Here is a 7,339-nt window from a genome sequence, read left to right as displayed (position 1 = left end):
TGACCATCTTGCATGGTGGAGGCTTCTGGAGTCTCGAAGATAGAGGGAATCAACAAGACAAGGTTTCACGGTGGCTGGTGGTCGAGAGAAGTGAGGCTGGAGGTGGCTGGAGAGGCGGTCGATTCATCGGAGACGAATGAGAGAACCAGAAGGTTCTAGAGAGAAGGGAGAGCAAGAGTCAGTGTAGAGAGAGAGAGAGAGAGAGAGAGAGAGAGAGAGAGAGACCGTCTCTGAAATGAGGGGTTTGGGGGGGGGGGTTGTTAGATTTAATTTTGGAAATAGAACCTGGGCCGTTGATCTCACTTGATCAACGGCTCAGATTAAATCAAGGCTAGACCGGGTCGATTAATTGAAACATGGGTCGGTCTAATTGGGGTTAGGACTGGGTAAATTGAGGGCTAAAATTGAAATCCGAATGGGCTATAATTGCAATGAAATGAGGCTAAATGTTAAATAGCCAGTTTTCCCCTTTTATTTTGTATAAAATAGTTAAAATGATTTTTAAAACAAATTAAAAGCACTGAACTAATTAATAATATATAAGTATTAATTTAAAAATACTGGAAATAATTTGATAATTATGAAATGTCGTTTATTGTAAAATAGGCTATAATTACAATTACATGCAATTTAGCTTTTATATACCAAATAAATTTGTAAAAAATATGCAAAAAATCAACTTAATTATATCTGGGTGTAAATATGAGAATAAAAATAAATTATTCACCAAAAATGATAGCCTGGAAATAATTATTGAATTTTGTACTATTAAAATAGGCAACAAAGTGATTTTAAAAAATCTTTAAAATAAGGAAAAATACCAAAACTCTTGGGTATGCTTATATATGCATGTACATACTATTTTGAGAATATTTTGAGTATATATAAAAAATACATAGGGAAAAATTGGGTATCAACATTCATAAATCAGTTGAAACATCTTTTGGTTCAAGGGTGATTAAACTCGAGGGCCGAGGCTATTCAATTTGTGTGGTTTGCATTTATTCTTTTATTGTCAATTTCAATATTAATTTATTTTTCTTAATTTGTACCAAGTTATATCACGCATCTTAAAACTGCGTATAAATTCAATTGTTGTCTGATTTTAGGGTAAACAATACATATGCACCTTTTTAAATTCTTTAAGTCTCTCATCCGCCGAAAAAAAACTCTTAATAGTGTACGATATTAAAAATTTGATCACATCATTAAAAGTATCAATGTACTTATATATTATTTTTAATTTATTTTAGCTATCAATACGAGAATTTGTTGACACCCAACATTAGAGAATATGACTTATTCTCATTGCATGCTCCAATAATTTCCGACATGTTATTTTACTTAGTCTTTATTACATTTATCATGTGAAAATTAGGAAACATAGAATCGAGCTAATAATTATTGGGTGTACAAACATAGTCCTACATTGGTAGCTGAAAAGATTGATAGCCTACATATAAAGTGTAAAGATATCTTAATGATGTGAGACCTTTTTGGAAAAACCATACCGGCTTATCTCAAAGAAGATAATATCACATCATGTAAGAGTATCTTCGGACTGGTTGAGCCTAACAATTGGTATTAAAGCCTAAATTTGGCGGGACGAGTATAGTGATGGCAAAGTAATGGTTGGCTTTGGTTTGTTATAAATACTCTAACGATGTGGGTAGCACACAATGAATTGCGAAAATTGACCCATCAATCGTGGTAATGGGCCACGTGGTACTTAGTTCGAGGGCGGGACCCGCAAATCATGATGGTGAACCACGTAAAATTTAGTTTGAGGGAGAGATTATAGGGTGCATGAATATATAAAGTCTCACATTGATAGTTAAAAGATTGGAAGACAACATATAAGGCGTATAAATTTTTTAACGATGTAAATTTTTTGGGAATATCTTCGGCTGATTGAGCCCAACAACAATAATAGGTACTGGATCTAACAGTAGTAAAAATTCTATTTATAGGAAAGAAGACAGCAGTTTAACAAAGTCTAATTATGGGTGCACAGCCGCCCCAGAGAAAATTACACGGCTTTACGAAGCCGTCAATATTAGTGATGCCATCGAATTTGACAATTCTGAAAGTGAAATAATAACAAGCCAAAATTAGAATTTAGAAATCTAAAAAGGAATTTGTAATTATTATCTCACTGCACGTTCAAGATCAGGCTTGATCTATTATGATTATATTACTTTCTTTTTTTCTCCTAATCAAGTTTACGTCCCTTGGCTCTTCAAGGATTTTGCGAGTCCTTTGCTTAGCATTAGTTGAAATTCTAATTGCAACTGATAATGAGTTTTAATCTACCTCTGGGACAACGTTGACAAAGAATCAAACCTGTATAGATTCAGAATCTTTAGTATATTCAATTATTCATCGAAATTGGTTTAGAAAATAAAAAATAACTGTATTAACCGACAACAGAAAGTGGCATGGCCTAGTCAACAAATTGATGCGTTAGGTTATTTTGCCAACTCACATGAAGATAGAGGCGTGTATGATGTGCATATATATATTTTTTTGATACGTATTTAGCTAAATATTAGTGAAAGTAAACTGACTAGTTGGTAAGCAATTGAGCAAAACAGAAAACTATAATGGAAATCAAATAGCATAATCTTTGCGGCCTTAACATGCTCCTCCCTTCCCACTTGTGGTACACAAAATTGTGCAATATCGAATAATTACGAGAAAGCGGTATATATAGTTGGCGTATACTTGGAAATTAGTTTAAAATGATATCATCAACTACACGATAGATCATGAGTAAGCACTTTTGACAGTAAAAGAAGAGTCCTCCTCCTCACAAGGGCCGATTCCTTTAGGTTTGAGGTGCGATCAACTTCAAAAAGTCAGTACTAAAGAATTTTTTGTTTGACGACCTTGTGAGTGAGTTCAAGTTTAAATCGACTGTAGTGGTTTTAAGGTTCTTTTTCGGAAACAGCCTCTCTGCTCTTCCAGGGATAGGAGTAAGGCTGCATAAATCTTACTCTACTGGGTCGGTTGTTTCTATGTCAAATTGGTATATGCTTTATATTGAATTCAAGTGGTATCGCCCTATTGTTTATATATTCAAAAGCTTTGAAAAATAAGGGAATTTTTATTTGAATGAGATTCATTCGGATAGGAGTCCTATCCTTTCTCAACTATATTTTGTAGTTGCGATGAGTTGTTACACTGTTGAGATTTATCTCTAATTTCTTTGTGAAGCGGTGTGATGACGAACCTTACGAAAGGGTATCATCTCCATTGCTTTCCACCATATTTCAATCCCCTCTTTTAAAAAAAGAATTTAACGAAAAGAAAAGAAAATGCCCTCAGGAGGAATATGATGACTGATGTACGCGGCGCCAATTTGTCATCTACAGATATAATGCACGATCAGCACATAAGTACTTTGGCAAAATTATATTATTACTACTACTCTCAAGTCTAAAAACCAACAGTATTTAGTAAATCCACAAGAAAATAAATTGAAGAGTCACAAATCTAGAATTAAGAAGACACTTATCTGGGGAGTTAGGGGGCAATGAGGTGATTTACTTGATTTTCTTCACTTCCTAGAACACATACTTTTGCATCGAGGAAGGCTTAAGTTGAATGAGAATACTTTTGCACTGCCAATACAGAACATCCATAGATAATTTCTTCATTTATATATATCAAAGTGTTATAAATTGGGAAATGATCTAAAAGGGCAGCTTGTTGTGATCCTATTTGAATATCAACAGTGCAAGTGGAAAGGCCATAGAGCAACTTGTTGATTGCCAAGGGAGGGCAGTGCCCTAGACATGAAAATTGAATTCATATGTATCTTTTCCTTTTTGGTTAAACGAAAAGACACATTACTTAAATATTTAAGAAAGAAGAGGTCACAAATTATGTGCCCTTTCCCTCGAGAGTTTATTGGTCACAAAGGAAGTGTCCTTTCCCTCGAGAGTTGATTTCTTGTTATTTTTTTAAAGTAAAATGTGAGTCTAGCTAGCATTTTATTTTAGATCTACTGTAGGAAAATTATCAATGAATTTTCAAGAATGGTCGTGTTTGGTGTAGAACTGTAGCGTAAATAATAGTATGTTATAACGAACAAAATATGTCACTCTGGTTTAACCCTATTGCAGCTTCAAGCCATTTGTCAGATATGTGTACGAATACCTGCATAAAAGAATCGAAATGCAAGATTTGGATTCGATTGGATTGTGAAGAGAAATTAAATGATTAATAATTCTATACGGAAAAGCCACATTAACTAATTGACTTCAATTAGATTCTGTAAATGATTATTCATTTCTTTGAACTGGACTTTCCATTAGCAATTATTAGTAAACAGAAGGCAAATTGTCTTCTTTAACTTCTTAGGATCGGGATAACCAATAAACGACTTGACAAGGGAATACAGAATACTTGTTTAATTATTTCCTAATTTGTTGACTTTAGCAGCTTATTCTTTTGTTTAGTTGCTAACCATATATGGCTGTGAAAGGCTATGCAACTGTTATGTTACTTTACTTTGGCCCTTCCCATTTTTCCTTTTAGAACATTCTTTATTAATTGAAAGAGATCAATGTATTGCTATTAGTTAGCAGCTATAATTAACTTTTGGAGATAACAATCGGGCGTCTCTTACGAAATCCAAATACAAGATAGTGACTATGGAAAGAACAAAATCCAAACGATAAAGTGTAATAAGCATTTCAACAGGGCGAATAGTCGGTTCGTTAATTAAATTTTTAACCCCGATTAAATTGTTGACGGTTGAATTAAAGAGCTAGGCATGAGAAAATTAAAGTTTTATTTATCGACAGTTTGAATGAGCACTATTGATGTAAAAAGAAAAACTTTCCTCATCGAGGCTAAAATGAGGGATGGACGAACCAGAACCCTAGGTACGGGGTCCTTTCGTTTTTTTTTTTTTTTTTTTCCATTGAAGATTAACAGTTATATTATTGATGAGAGGGGTCCTGAAAGGGAGCTTAGTGCCGCGGGCTGCCCTTTATAAAATATAAGATTTGGGTGCATGATTTATTGATATTATTGCATGTGCTTCTAGGGATATGATTTTTAGTTTAAGAATCATAATCTATAATTGCATTCGTGATTAACTCCAGATATAAATGTCTGAGGTTTGAATTGCACAAGCAATATTCCAACTTCAGAGTCTGAAATTGATTTCGAAGCGGTTATTAACTTTGCTATTTCTTAAATAAGGGTCCTCAAAAGCGGTTATTTGTGCACTTGCTCCCAAAAGTAGTATGCATCGGACGTTAATTAATTAATTTCTAAAAAATAAAATTTTAACATTTGGAAATTAAAGAAAAATTAATATTATAAACTACATATTATCTTATGACTAGTTTTTGTTTTTTTTTAAAAAATAAAATAAAATAATATAATTAAAGATAAAATTGCGTCGCACTTATAATTGCATTGGGCGGTTGGGTATCTTATTCTCAACGTCAAAATCGTATCTTACCATTAACATCGAAAATCGACGTGTAATACTTGCCGCTTTTTCGGATCTCTTTGTTTCAAATTGAGGGGAAGTCAGCATTTTCAGGCTGTCATATGCTTACTTAACCAGTATTGATAGAAAAACTTTATCATGTGCTCCATTATAATTATTCAATTTACCATGTGCAAGTGTATAGATTCGGTGAAAACCATCAACGTCCTGAAGCATCATGTTGTTGCCGGAGATAAACTTGTACATTGTTTACCCTAAAATTTGAGTAACACTTAAACTTATATTGTGGTTCTAATGATATGTGATTTGATTCAATACCAATTAATAAACAAGAATTAAATAAATAAATTAAAGAATAAAGTAGATCAAACCAGTGAATAAGCTAAATCTCGACCTCGAGCTATGACAACCTCGAGGTATGATAATAGGAAGAACAAATGAATGAACAACTCGGATGAACAGTGAATAGAATAGCAAGAGAATAGAAAGCGTATAGTTTCTTATCAATGAGTAGTGATCAATGTGTTACAAATGGATGGGATCCTCCCTTTATATAATATGTGAGTCCTAAATAGGGTACACTTCCAATTATAGTAGGAAATCGTATTTGACAACTGTTTAACCGTTGAAGACCAATCCATTCCGAAATTTATGCCGTGATCTCCGGCCCGTTGCGAGTATCTCGCTCTTTCTGTTATTGTGTCATATCGGCATTACCTCAAAGCATGCCTTCTTCTGACCTCGGTAAATGTTATCGACCATGACCATGGAAAGGAACTTCGACCACGAGCTCGACGTTCTGATTTTCTGACATGGTATTACTTTTTTCATCGAAAACCGAAATCGGGTAGCCCCGATTTCCACCGTATACAAACAGTCCCCTCGTTTCTTAGAATAAAATGGTAAGAAACGACTTGAGTCTCGATGTTCCGGAGACCCCGATAATGATGTCATCCCCGTGACGGGGCATTTCGGTTCCCTAAAATATTAAATGCTTGCCAGTGACGGCCGGCCACTAGCGCCACCGAACCGTCGCCGTGAACCTATAAATACATGTTTCCTCTTTGAATCAAAGTTTTACCTTTATCTTCACCAATTTCTCTACGTTTCTTCCTCTCTCTATCTCTTCTCTTACACCGCTCGTTGATTCGATGTTTTAAGACCAGAAAATACCAAACTCTACCTCTTTCCGCTTCATCTCATCTGAATCAATGGCCAAAACCTCCAAAACTGTCCCTTAAAAGGAGAAAGCCTCTTCTTCTTCTTCCCGGCCGGCCGGTGACAAAACGCCCGTGGAGCCGTTCCTTCACAAGATTGTTCCTGGCCCTGTTGTCATAAAAAATGACTTCAAGGTCGAGAACCCTCCATCTGTCCCTAGCCGATGTGAACACGTATCGAGGTATATTTGCTCGATAACGGCGCAACAGCTTGACGCCGTGAAGGAAGATTACAACTGGAGAACAGAGGTCGTGGTACAGATCCCCGCCCCCGAAGAAAGCATCAGTACTCACGTGGATAGGTTCCTAAGTGTTTACACTTACCCCTTCACATTAGGTCCCCTCGACCCGGTTATCGTCAATTTTTGCAAGGCGTACCAGGTGACCCTCGGGCAGGTGCACCCCCTATTCTGGCGCATAGTGATTATGATGCGCTTCTTCTTCGGTAAGGACGACGGGTTGGAGTTCACTCTTAGCCATCTTATACGGCTGTACCGACCAAAGCTCTATCGAGGATTAATCAAGCTCCAATGCCGATCGACGAAGTCCTTTTTTGCAAGTATTGATGAGGACAAGGATAGAGGTTGGATGAGCCTTTTCATGCGGGTAGGGACCTGCGACCTTATCCCCGAGGAGAAGCTGGCGTTCCCCG

The sequence above is a fragment of the Nicotiana attenuata genome, unplaced genomic scaffold (assembly GCF_001879085.1).
Source record: "Nicotiana attenuata strain UT unplaced genomic scaffold, NIATTr2, whole genome shotgun sequence".
Taxonomy (NCBI): Eukaryota; Viridiplantae; Streptophyta; class Magnoliopsida; order Solanales; family Solanaceae; genus Nicotiana; species Nicotiana attenuata.
This window is presented reverse-complemented; position numbering follows the sequence as displayed.